General features: G+C 40.2%; 1 gene segment (V, D, J or C); it reads left to right on the top strand.

Moving 5' to 3' along the window:
- The first annotated feature begins 12091 nt into the window (after positions 1-12091).
- On the top strand, positions 12092-13865 carry LOC308380112 (immunoglobulin kappa constant-like). The segment is given in 2 exons: positions 12092-12194; positions 13537-13865.
- The last annotated feature ends 392 nt before the right edge of the window (positions 13866-14257 follow it).

The following is a 14257-nucleotide window of genomic DNA, read 5'->3' as shown; positions in this document are numbered from 1 at the left end:
GATTTTCAGCCTCCATTTGTATTTCGTGTTATATTTACACTTAATTCATAATTTAGTGTGTTTACTATATTTACTGGTTTGTTGGATATATCGATTTATCCACATTCCTCATCATACCGTAACTAGCAGAGGTCGAAATACGTTGTAGAGAAATCCTAACTGTCCACAAGGTGGTGCTGTGCAACATCTTATTTACCCCTCAGCACTGCAGCTTACCTCAGTGACATACGAATCACTTGGTTGATTCTGCAAAAGTTCACAACATACATCTCTTTTACCTTTAGACAATTTATTGAAGTTCGGATACTCCTGTGAATTAAAATGGTCTGCCAAGTTACAGACTGAATCCGTTGTAATGTTCATCTCCCCGTATACCCCAAATTCATTGTGATATTGTAGAACTTGTTGGCATTAAATCAGTAAAATAGTTCAGACTAGTTACAAAACCCAAGCACACTGTACTTAATTGTCTTTTAAAGTGTGCTCTGGGCATGTACAGTATCTCTCTCACACACACACACACACACACACATATGTAAAGTCACTCATTCGTGGCAAGCGCGTTTCAGACACCTGCAGCTGCTCTGCTCCTCTGTGGCGGATCTGAGAGGCCTCGGGGGGACTTGCCTTGATTTGCATGGACAGAGATAGCAGCTCCGCAGAGGAGTGACTCGCTGAAAATCTCAGTGAGGGATGTTTCCGTGAAAACGAAACTGCAACACGCATGCAAATCTAATCGAAAAACGGGCACAGGATTCTTCTTTCTCATAATTCACAATACTGACTTGAAATTTACATTTCAAGAATGTGATAGTGTTTTAAATATTCAATACAGTTTTATTTATTTACATTCTAGGCGTCTCATTTTCTGTAGCCTGAATAAATTAAGTGATTCATCAAATAGGCTACGTAAATCATTTTGTGCCTGTTCATATTTCTGTTTGTCCAAACTAATCCGCCATGTTGTTTTACTTAATCTGAATACCACTTGTAGCCTATGCACTGACTGAATTGAATGACTGACTGAGTTACTTTTTGACGTTTTGGCTTGAGAAACTGTAGGCTATAGCAGAAATGCACAGCCCCATTGTACTCTAATTCCACATAGGGTTGTTCATTTTTACAACAAGAGTTGATCAAATGAATACATGTTACAGGTTTCAATAAAAAGCACTTTAAAAACACTGATTAGAGATCAAATTAAAATAGATGTGTCATCAGTGGACTGATAATGGATGGAGAGTGCTTTATCCTAAATGTGTAGGATAAGATGAAGATGATAACATAACTACCATATCTGCACAGGAATGGTACTAATGAAAAGGCACCTGCCAAACATCCTTTATCCACAAAGATAAAAACCCTAATACTAGATAGTGGTAAAATTCTGCTGTATTGAAAATATCATAAAAAGTATCTGATTCTGAGAAACATGCATTTTGAAAGAACACTAAATGAAGGAAAGAAAGAAAGAAAAGAAAATATAAGCCAATGGACAATGCTTTACTTTTGCAGGAAAGATTTACTGGAATAGTTGAGTCTAAAAGCTACAATGACCATGAAAACAAAATTAAATCATAATGAGAATGTACTTTCTTTCATGCACTTTATTCTGAAACACAAAAGTTAACATGAAAGCAAAGTAAGTGCAGAGAAATCTTTACCAGTCATTTGCATACATGTTCACCTCTTGTGTCTTTATAACAGTCCTCCTCTACACACAGACATGCGACACACACACGACACACACACACGACACACACACATCTTCTCCTCTCAGATAGGTGACAGGTTCATCAGAGCTATGGCACCGAGCATGAGCCCTACATTTCCCATAATATCTCTTTTAACTCTCTGGATTGGAGGTAAGAATAATCATTTAAATCGATGATCAGTTATAAAATAGAAATTATTCTATCACAATAATGTACTACTTTTAACCATAAGACATTTTTAAACCTACGGTGCTTTTTTCATTTGAGAATCCTTCTTTTCTGGGTAAACCAGGCTCTGTGGGGATCATCACAGTGGATCAGTCTCCTGCAGTCATCCATGCCCAGCCTCAGGGCACTGTGCAGATTCTGTGTCGAGCCTCACAAGATATTGGCAATGATATGGAGCTGTACCAGTTTAAACCTGGACAAGCACCGAAACACCTCATTCATGATAGTGTCCATCTGATGTCAGGCACCCCAGAGCGTTTCAGTGGCTCCTACAGTGGGGCTCTGACCACCTTCACCATCAGTGGAGTTCAGATAGAAGATGAGGCTGAGTATCACTGTGCACACAGTGAAGAGTGGCCAGTCACACAGTGAAATATCACCGTACAAAAACCTCCTGCTCCTCTCTCTGCTTCACTGCCCATGACAGTTTACCCATGAGTAAAGCACATACAAGATCCTGACAGCTGCACCAAAACTAACCTAAATGTACCACCACTACTCAGAAATATGCAGCAGGAAGACTACTAAATTAAATATGATTGACATGCTTATTGTTGACCATCCCGTTCCAATGTAGAACATTTTGAGAAAATGTTTTGTATGTCCCACACACATCATTGTCCGTGTTTATTTAAATTTGATATGGTGATCATATTGGTTATACATGTCCCTGATTATTAGATTTATAGTGTGCATTCAAACACTATGAATATATGTATCCTGATAGAGATGAAGTACATAATAAGTTTAATGAGGAAATGGACAGAAACATCATATCACTCATAATATCACACACACACACACTCACACACACATGTGAAGAGCAAAAATCCAACACCTGATAAATGTTTGTGAGATGTTGTCTGAATCATTTGTCTGCAGTCTACAGAATCACCAACCTCTAATACATCATTATTAACATGTTGAATTACTTCTCTGTATTTGTCCGCACTAGAGTCATTTGATGACATGATGTTCATTTGCATGCATATTCACCTCTTGGGTCTTTATAACTGTCCTCCTCTAGACACACACACACGACACACACACAACACACACACACGACACATAGCTTCTCCTCTCAGACAGGTAATAGGTTTATCAGAGCTATGGCACAGAGCATGAGCCCTACTTTTCCCATCATATCTCTTTTAACTCTCTGGATTGGAGGTAAGAATAATCATTTACATCAATGATCATTTATAAAATAGAAAAGATTGTATAATAACACATTTTTAAACCTACGGTGCTTTTTTCATTTGAGAATCCTTCTTTCTTGGGTCAACCAGGTTCTGTGGGGATCATCACAGTGGATCAGTCTCCTGCAGTCATCAATGCCCAGCCTCAGGACACAGATTCTTTGTCGAGCCTCACAAGATATTGGCCATGATATGGAACTGTACCAGTTTAAACCTGGACAAACACCCAAACACCTCATTCATGACAGTGTCACCCTGATGTCAGGCATCCCGAGTCGTTTCAGTGGCTCCTACAGTGGGGCTCTGACCACCTTCACCATCAGTGGAGTTCAGATAGAAGATGAGGCTGAGTATCACTGTGCACACAGTGAAGAGTGGCCAGTCACACAGTGAAATATCACCGTACAAAAACCCCCTGCTCCTCTCTCTCTGCTTCACTGATCATGACAGTTTACCCATGAGTGAAGCACATACAATATCCTGACAGCTACACCAAAACTAACCCAGCATTACTCAGAAATATTCAGCAGGAAAACTACAAAATGAAATATGATTGGCATGCTTATTGTTAACCATCCCTTCCATTGGTTCCAATGTAGACCATTTTGGAATAAAAAAAAAGTTTTGTATGTCCCACACACATCATCACATATCATTGTAAATGTTTATTTCAACTTGATATGGTGATCATATTGGTTACCTACAGTACACGTCCCTTATTATAAGGTTTATAATGTGCATTATTAATATTTATCATCAAAATCATTTCACCCCATAATATCACAAACAAAAATCAAAGATCAAAGATCAAAAATCCAACACCTGTGTGAGATGTTGTCTTAATCATTTGTCTGCATTCTGCAGAATCACCAACCTCTAATACATCATTATTAACATGTTGAATTACTTCTATGTATTTGTCCGCACTAGAGTCATTTGATGACATGATGTTCATTTGCATGCATATTGACCTCTTGGGTCTTTATAACAGTCCTCCTCTACACAGACACACGTGAAAGAGCGGCCAGTCACACAGTGAAATATCACCGTACAAAAACCTCCTGCTCCTCTCTCTGCTTCACTGACCATGACAGTGTACCCATGAGTGAAGCACATAAAAGATCCTGACAGCTGCACCAAAACTAACCCAAATGTACCACCACTACTCAGAAATATGCAGCAGGAAGACTACAAAATGAAATATGATTGACATGCCTATTGTTAACCATTCTTGCCATTTGATCCAATGTAGAACATTTTGAAATAAAAAAGGTTTTGTATGTCCCACACACATCATCTCACATCATTGTTCATGTTTATTTCAATATGAGTGAATATAGTGATCATATTGATGACCTCCATGTCCCTGATTTAAAGGTTCAAAATGAGCATTCAAACACTATTAGTATGTATCCTTATAGAGATTTAGTATAATATGTTGATGAGGAAATGGACAGAAAAATCATATCACCTCATAATATTACACACACACACACACACACACACACACATACACATGTGAAAAGCAAACATCCTGGTAATGTTTGTGAGATGTTGTTTGAATCATTTGTCTGCAGTCTGCAGAATCACCAACCTGTAAAACATCATTATTAACACGCTGAATTACTTCTCTGTATTTATCCACACTAGAGTCAATTGATGACATGATGTTCATTTGCATGCATATTCACCTCTTGGGTCTTTATAACAGTCGTCCTCTACACACACACACACACACATGCGACACAGACACATGCGACACACACACGGTACACACACACACACAGCTTCTCCTCTCAGATAGGTGATAGGTTCATCAGAGCTATGGCACAGAGCATGGGCCCTACATTTCCCATCATATCTCTTTTAACTCTCTGGATTGGAGGTAAGAATAATCATGTACATCGATGATCAGTTATAAAATAGAAATTATTCTATCACAGTCATTTAGTATTATTATCAATAATACATTTTTAAAACCTACGGTGCTTTTCTCATTTGAGAATCCTTCTTTTCTGGGTAAACCAGGCTCTGTGGGGATCATCACAGTGGATCAGTCTCCTGCAGTCATCAATGCCCAGCCTCAGGACACTGTGCAGATTCTTTGTCGAGCCTCGCAAGATATTGGAGATGATATGGAGCTTTTTCAGTTAAAACCTGGACAAGCTCCCAAACTACTGATTGATAATAGCGAACATCGGGCCTCGAGTACTCCACAGAGGTTCAGTGGCCTTTTGAATGGTCCTCTGACCACCTTCACCATCAGCGGAGTTCAGCTGGAGGATGAAGCCGTGTACTACTGCCAGCAGAGTGAAGAGTACCCGCTCACACAGTGAAATATCACCGTACAAAAACCTCCTGCTCCTCTCTCTGCTTCACTGACCATGACAGTTTACCCATGAGTGAAGCACATACAAGATCCTGACAGCTGCACCAAAACTAACCCTTAATGTACCACCACTAATCAGAAATATGCAGCAGGAAGATTACAAAATGAAATATGATTGACATGCTTATTGTTGACCATCCCTGCTATTGGTTCCAATAAAGAACATTTTAAGAATTAAAAAAAAGTTTTGTATGTCCCACACTCATCAATTCATATCATTGTTCATGTTTATTTCAATATGATATAGTGATCATATAGGTAACCTACATGTCCCTTATTTAAAGGTTTAAAATGTGCATTCAAACACTATTAGAATTTATCCTTATAGAGATGAAGTACATAACACGTGGATGACGAAATGGACAGAAGAATCATCTCATAATATCAAAAGCACACACAGAAGAGCAAAAATCCAACACCTGTTAAATGTGTGTGAGATGATGTCTGAATCATTTGTCTGCAGTCTGCAGAATCACCAACCTCTAATACATCATTATTAACACGTTGAATTACTTCTCTGTATTTGTCCATACTAGAGTCATTTGATGACATGATGTTCATTTGCATGCATATTCACCTCTTGGGTCTTTATAACAGTCGTCCTCTACACACACACACACACACATGCGACACAGACACATGCGACACACACACGGTACACACACACACACAGCTTCTCCTCTCAGATAGGTGATAGGTTCATCAGAGCTATGGCACAGAGCATGGGCCCTACATTTCCCATCATATCTCTTTTAACTCTCTGGATTGGAGGTAAGAATAATCATGTACATCGATGATCAGTTATAAAATAGAAATTATTCTATCACAGTCATTTAGTATTATTATCAATAATACATTTTTAAAACCTACGGTGCTTTTCTCATTTGAGAATCCTTCTTTTCTGGGTAAACCAGGCTCTGTGGGGATCATCACAGTGGATCAGTCTCCTGCAGTCATCAATGCCCAGCCTCAGGACACTGTGCAGATTCTTTGTCGAGCCTCGCAAGATATTGGAGATGATATGGAGCTTTTTCAGTTAAAACCTGGACAAGCTCCCAAACTACTGATTGATAATAGCGAACATCGGGCCTCGAGTACTCCACAGAGGTTCAGTGGCCTTTTGAATGGTCCTCTGACCACCTTCACCATCAGCGGAGTTCAGCTGGAGGATGAAGCCGTGTACTACTGCCAGCAGAGTGAAGAGTACCCGCTCACACAGTGAAATATCACCGTACAAAAACCTCCTGCTCCTCTCTCTGCTTCACTGACCATGACAGTTTACCCATGAGTGAAGCACATACAAGATCCTGACAGCTGCACCAAAACTAACCCTTAATGTACCACCACTAATCAGAAATATGCAGCAGGAAGATTACAAAATGAAATATGATTGACATGCTTATTGTTGACCATCCCTGCTATTGGTTCCAATAAAGAACATTTTAAGAATTAAAAAAAAGTTTTGTATGTCCCACACTCATCAATTCATATCATTGTTCATGTTTATTTCAATATGATATAGTGATCATATAGGTAACCTACATGTCCCTTATTTAAAGGTTTAAAATGTGCATTCAAACACTATTAGAATTTATCCTTATAGAGATGAAGTACATAACACGTGGATGACGAAATGGACAGAAGAATCATCTCATAATATCAAAAGCACACACAGAAGAGCAAAAATCCAACACCTGTTAAATGTGTGTGAGATGATGTCTGAATCATTTGTCTGCAGTCTGCAGAATCACCAACCTCTAATACATCATTATTAACACGTTGAATTACTTCTCTGTATTTGTCCATACTAGAGTCATTTGATGACATGATGTTCATTTGCATGCATATTCACCTCTTGGGTCTTTATAATAGTCGTCCTCTACACACTCACACACACACACACACACACACACAGCTTCTCCTCTCAGACAGGTAACAGGTTCATCAGAGCTATGGCACCGAGCATGAGCCCTACATTTCCCATCATATCTCTTTTAACTCTCTGGATTAGAGGTAAGATTCGATGATAAGTAATAAAATAGAAATTATTCTGTCACAATAATGTATTATTATTATCAATAATACATTTTTAAACCTACGGTACATTTCTCATTTGAGAATCCTTCTTTTCTGGGTCAACCAGGCTCTGTGGGGATCATCACAGTGGATCAGTCTCCTGCAGTCATCCATGCGCAGCCTCAGGGCACTGTGCAGATTCTTTGTATAGCCTCAAAAGATATTGGAAATGATATGGAGCTGTACCAGTTTAAACCTGGACAAGCTCCCAAACTACTGATTGATAATAGCGAACATCGGGCCTCGAGTACTCCACAGAGGTTCAGTGGCCTTTTGAATGGTCCTCTGACCACCTTCACCATCAGCGGAGTTCAGCTGGAGGATGAAGCCGTGTACTACTGCCAGCAGAGTGAAGAGTACCCGCTCACACAGTGAAATATCACCGTACAAAAACCTCCTGCTCCTCTCTCTGCTTCACTGCCCATGACAGTTTACCCATGAGTGAAGCACATACAAGATCCTGACAGCTGCAAGAAAACAACTCTATATGATGTAAAACATTTCACAGTTGTACAATATATTGATTGATTATTATTGTTGAATAATTTACTATAGCACAACACATCTTATATATTACTAGAATATTTGACCTTGTATTATATTGAACATACAGTATATATGCAGCATCAGTGGAGATGGAGACGGTGCAGGGTTAATGGTTAACTCTAACCCTGAGGACACTAAAGATTTTCTGCAAATATTCTCTAGTGATGTATGATGATATGGAGCTATACCAGTTCAGGCTGGGCAACCACCCAAACTCAAGATCTATAGTGGTTCTCTGGGCCACCAAGTCATTTCAGTGGATCATACACTGATGCTGACCTCACCTTGATGATCCGAGTTGCTTTGGGAAAGTCATTTCACTACATATTTGGGAAAGTCATCTTTATTTCATATTTGGGATAGTCATTTTCACTAGTAAGTAAGTTTTATTTATTTTTTATTTTATTTATTTATAGAGCACATTTATAGATCTATATATTTATAGAGTCATTTCAGTGGATCATACACTGATGCTGACCACACCTTGATGATCCGAGTTGCTTTGGGAAAGTCATTTCACTACATATTTGGAATAGTCATCTTCATTTCATATTTGGGATCGTAATCTTCATTTCATGTTTGGGGTAGACATATTCATTCAGGGCTGGACTGGCAATCTGGCATACCGGGCGTTTTCCCGGTGGGCCGAGGTGCAATATGGGCCGAGAGTCCCGAATTTATTATTTAAAAAAAAAAAAAAAAAAAAAATTTTTTTTTTTTTTTTTTTTTAGAATTTTTTTTTCCCATATAATGGTCTGACCGGCTGGCCCACGAAAGTAGTTCATGAGCGGCCCTATTGACACTGGGCTGGCCCAATCACATCCCCTGGGCTGACCCAACACCAACCCCTTTCGGTTTGGACCTGCCTACATAATGCATTAGGACGGGAAACAAACTCAGCGTGGCCCATGGCCTTGACATGCTTGACAAGCGCATGCTAGTCTGCGGCCCATTGGCTGTCTTCTTTAGTGACAAGGGGCTCGTCCAATCATATCACCAAACACCTTCTTCCTTTGGCTTGGGCGGTGCACAGAAACGCACGTTTCGTTAGAATCCTCCAGTCCAAAATGGAGAGAAAGCGAAAAGAGGGTGCGGAGAAACTGCGAGATAAGAAGAGGATTGCTTTTCAAGCCTACACTGCCAAATGTGCCAAAATATCGGAAATGTTTGCCACGGCAGGGCCATCATCAGGTACCGTGGATGAAAGTGATAGGCCTACTGGTGGCGACAGCCAGGGAGATACGATACAACGACCTACGGTAAGCTTACTGATCATGAATTCAAACGTCTCTAAAATATGTTTGACTTAGGACCTATGTTCTATGGCCAAGTTCGTTTGCATTGTAAATACAAGACAAGTCTGTAGCTGTTGCTAGCCCTCAGCCTACTCTACTCTGAAACAGCCAGCCGTTAGCCTACACTCTATGTTGTGTGTTTGAGTGGTGGGCAAGCCCCTTAGCCTATTGGTGCGCGGTGCCATGTCAATGTTCCGAAAGCCCAGTATTCCCAAACCCTATGAAAATATGCCAATTTGTCCAGATAGCGAATTATGATAGCCCGTTATACGCTCCAGTTTGCCCCCCGAAGTTCAGGGGCGTGGTACAAACGTTAGTGCAACCTCATCAAGCGCGTTTCCTACAGGAGGAAATAGACTCCCTTCTAGGAAAGGGAGCAATACAGTCTGTACCTCTCGTAGACGAGAACAGGGGGTTCTTCAGTCGCTATTTTCTGGTTCCAAAAAAGGACGGAAAATATCGACCGATCTTAAACCTCCGTATTCTGAACAAAGCTTTAAAGTGTATGATGTATATTGTATTGTATTGTATTGAATTTAGATTAATTAAGACCACCACCTTAACACACAAACTCTTGTTGAACTCATAAAGTAGTAGGTTCAGTGACGTGCAGTGAGACAGCTGTCTTCTGTAGCTTCTGCGAGCCCATGAATCAATGTTTCGTTGGAATCATGATGTAACGTTGTTGTAGCGGGAATACAGCAATGCTATTTTCTAATTGGCAGGGCATATGATTCTAGACTTCGCTGAAGCGACTGAAACGGTGAATTTTGATCACATTCAGCGAAAGTTAACAGGTAAAACGGGAGAAAAATAGGGCGTCTTTAGGCCGTCCTGCCTAAAAGTAGGGCGTCCCATTTCTTCTTATTTTTTTGTAGACGATAGGGCAGACGCCCTGCTAGCTAAAAGCCTGGTTGGTGTGTAGACATTCGAGAGACCAAAGGGTGTGTTATCGAATTAAGTGGGCCGGTCTGGTTCAAAATGCCCGGGCCGATTTTTTGTCCCAGTCCAGCCCTGTATTCATTTCATATTTGGGATAGATATTTTCATTTCATATTTGGGATAGTCATTTTAACTACATATTTGGCATCAATAATGGAGTCAATAATGTCTAAAACTAGCATCTGACAATGCCCATGGTCTTTTAAAAAGTTAAAGTTTCTCTTTTCCAAGTTACTCATTCACATTCTCATTTACCAGGTTTTGCTGCCACATCACATATTCATTGGACAGACACTGCTAATGCACCATAAAGGTCATTGGTTGTATGTATTCTAACTCGCATTTCAGTACATATTATATCATGTACAGCTGTACCTTATGATCAATTGGTCTTACTTACTGAACAGATATTAATTCAGGTAAAACCGCATATGGAGTAACCCTAACATATGGAGCTAAATGAGACATACGTAAGATGCCTCCCAGGTGTAAAGAGGAGCAAAAGGAGCCAAATTAGATGTGTCCAGAAGTCGCAGATATGTACAGTTCAGTTCTCAACACAGCTAAATGTCTAACACGAGTGTAGTTTTGTCAGATCACTGGGTGAAAAGAAGAAGATTTTTTTATACCCCAGTTGACTTCCAGCAGACCAGAGACAGTCATTTGCATGCTATTTCACAGGGTTGAAGTCAGATCACTGGGTGTGGAGACAGATACTTTTTGTACCCCAGTTTGTGACAGTTATTTGCATGCTATTTCTCCCTCTGCCTTTAAAGCAGTCTCACACTAAACCACCAAGAGACTCATCAGGACTACAGCAAACAAAATGGGCTCAGCTGTTCAGATGATAGCTCTTTTAACTCTCTGGGCAACAGGTATGTCAGAATTGTATTAATGTTCTGGTTTTTCATTGGCTGTTAAGTTTACATTAGTAATTTTGAGGTTCACTGATCTTGCTTTCTCCTTTACAATACGCATATCAGGTACTCTGGGGATCTACACAGTGGATCTGCCCAGTATCTGCCCAGCAAGAGGGAAATGTGAGGATTCTTTGTCGATTCTCCCAGTGTATTGGCAATCTCATGAATCTTTACCAGCTAAAGCAAGCACAACCACCTAAACTACTAATTTACCGCAGTACAAACCGTTTCTCTGGCACCCCGAGTCGTTTCAGCAGCTCATACACGGGTGCTGACCACACCTTCACCATCAGTGGAGTCCATCTGGAGGATGAGGCCGAGTATCACTGTGGACACACTCACACAGAACCGTTCACACAGTGGAATATCACCATACAAAAACCTCCCCTCCACTCCACACTTCACTGACCTCCTCAGGTTACTCATGCATGCCTCTATGAGCTAACAAACAATGGCAAACTGACACTCACTTACAGTTCATTTAGCCCCTTGAAGTACATCATAAGGCACAGTAACAGCCATCACAGGCATTGTGCAGCAGCCAGGCACTCAGACATTTCTGCCCTGGGATTCGTTACGGAGGAGGAAGGATCAACGTTTTTACAGCGCTTTCAGTGAGGAATGTTGAATATAAGGATGCAGGACTGTACTGATTACCACACTGATTTGGAGCAGACTAAATGTTCCTCCTCGTTTGTAGACCCCACGACTGAGTGGGTGTGTGACTTTGTTTCAACTGGATATATAATTGTATTTTATGAAGAGAGATTATATTTACGAAATGATCAATGGAATTATTATGCTGCCATCTGTGAGTGGCTGTGACTACACCTTTGGCCGTGGAGTCAAACTCTTTACTTCGGTGGAGGAGATGACCTGCGACCGTAAGATGCAGGTAGGCAAAAACTTATTTTGTTGCCATAAATCACACAAAAACTACATCACACACCAACACCACAGAAAATGCATTTAAAGACTTTCAAGATTTTAATTTGAAGGTATCTTTTGTTTATCTACTTGTTAATCTACAAAGTTATCCAAATTACAGTTTACATAAATTCAGTATGCATAATTCCTTCAGAATACCTACACTAGAATAAGTGATTTTCACAAACAAGTGTTTCTAACAGCATGTGTGTTTCAGCGTAGATATCTTAGGTGGCGGTAATGCTGTGAGTGAGTGAACACAGCCAGGAGGTTTTTGTACGACGGTTCCCACTACTTCTGTCACTGTGGTACATGTTCGGCCAAGGAACCAAACTGACAGTGAAAAGTAAGTGCTTCATTTCTCTCTGTGGTCTAACATTTAAGTCTAATAAGATAAGCATAATATTGAACAATATAATAACCTGGAATTTATCATAGATAGAATAATGTTTTTTTAATTTTATTTTTAGTTTGGATTTTGTGGTTCAGTGCAAAAAGTTGAAAAGACTTATTGTGTTTATTAAATCGTGACGTTGAGAAATTAATCATTTTTTATTCATGACATAAATTAATGAAAGATACTACTCTGACTGTCTACTGGAAGATCTTCTGCCTAGGTTATCAATTCAAATCAGGTCCAATTGGTTGAAAACACACTGCTGTTAGACTTTCAGATGTGGAATTGTGCTTTTATTAATGCCAACTACACAAGGTGTACTCATTGGTGATGTATTATCTGTTATTAGTGCCAGTCACATGAGGTGTACTTGTTGTAATATATTATCTGTTATTAATGTCAATCGCACAAGGTTTAGTTGTTGGTGATCTAAACAATATTTGAAATGATTGTGATATAAGTAAGAACATGTCTTGCAAATTAGCATTGGACATGTAATTGTCTGTAACCATGCATGTAGTACAGTGGCTGAGAAGGAAGACTTCTTCATCATGCCATGGATGTAGCTACATGATGAAGATACGGCCAGGCTGCACTTTTGCACTTTTATGACCATATAGTAGACTATCCCTCTCTCTGATAGATCACTAATGGGAACAGAACTGTTTAAAAGATTTAAAATATCAAAAGATAGTTTCTAAATGTTTAGATGGGTTTAGATGGGTAGAGCACTGTAATATGTAGAAGTGATTGGTTTTACGAGCAGGGAGCAGAAATGCTAATAGAGATATAGTATAGTATGCCTGGGTTATATGGTAAATCGCCTTGGATAACAACATGGGCGAATGGAATACATGTCAATGTTACTAATAATTGCTGTTTTTGTGTCTAATTGCTTGTAGGTCGTGACATCTCCTCTCCTAAAGTCAAGATTCTTCGTCCAACCAAGACAGAGGCGTCTCCCAGTGTGCCAACATCACTGGTTTGTGTGGTCAGCAAATTCTACCCTGATCACGTGACTGTGAGCTGGCTGGTGGACGGACAGGTGGCCACAGGGGACAAACAGGACAGCCAGTCGGTGCGTGCGTCTGACAAGACCTACAGCATGAGCAGCACCCTATGGCTCCCGCAGGCTGACTGGGAGGCCGCCAAGAGCTTCACCTGTCAGGTCCAGCATGAGAGCCTGAAGGACCCTGCTACCAACACACTCAGCAAGAGCCAGTGTGAGTAGCCAGTAGTCCAGAGCCCAGACCCAGTTCCACACACACACACACGCACATGCACACACACACACACACACACACACACCAATCACACACACACACACACACACGCACACCGATAAACAAACAAACACACACAAACACACACACACACACACACACACACAGTCATTGAAACCTGCAGCTGCCAACGCTCATTGTATCACTTCTGCTTTCAGTCCACTGTAGCAAATGTATTAACTCTTCCTGTTGCTACAAAATGTCAAAGACAGAGTCCATGTTTGTTGAATTAAGTGGATTGTAAAACTTCCTTAGCAACAATGTCTGTGTTGTCTGCCTTACGATCAGCTTAATGTGCACCGTTCTGGCTTTAAATATCCTAAAATAATAAACATATGTT

This window comes from Sprattus sprattus (genome assembly GCF_963457725.1).
Source record: "Sprattus sprattus genome assembly, chromosome: 19".
Taxonomy (NCBI): Eukaryota; Metazoa; Chordata; class Actinopteri; order Clupeiformes; family Clupeidae; genus Sprattus; species Sprattus sprattus.
The sequence above is the reverse complement of the archived record's forward strand: the minus strand, read 5'-3'. Positions and strand labels throughout refer to the sequence as shown.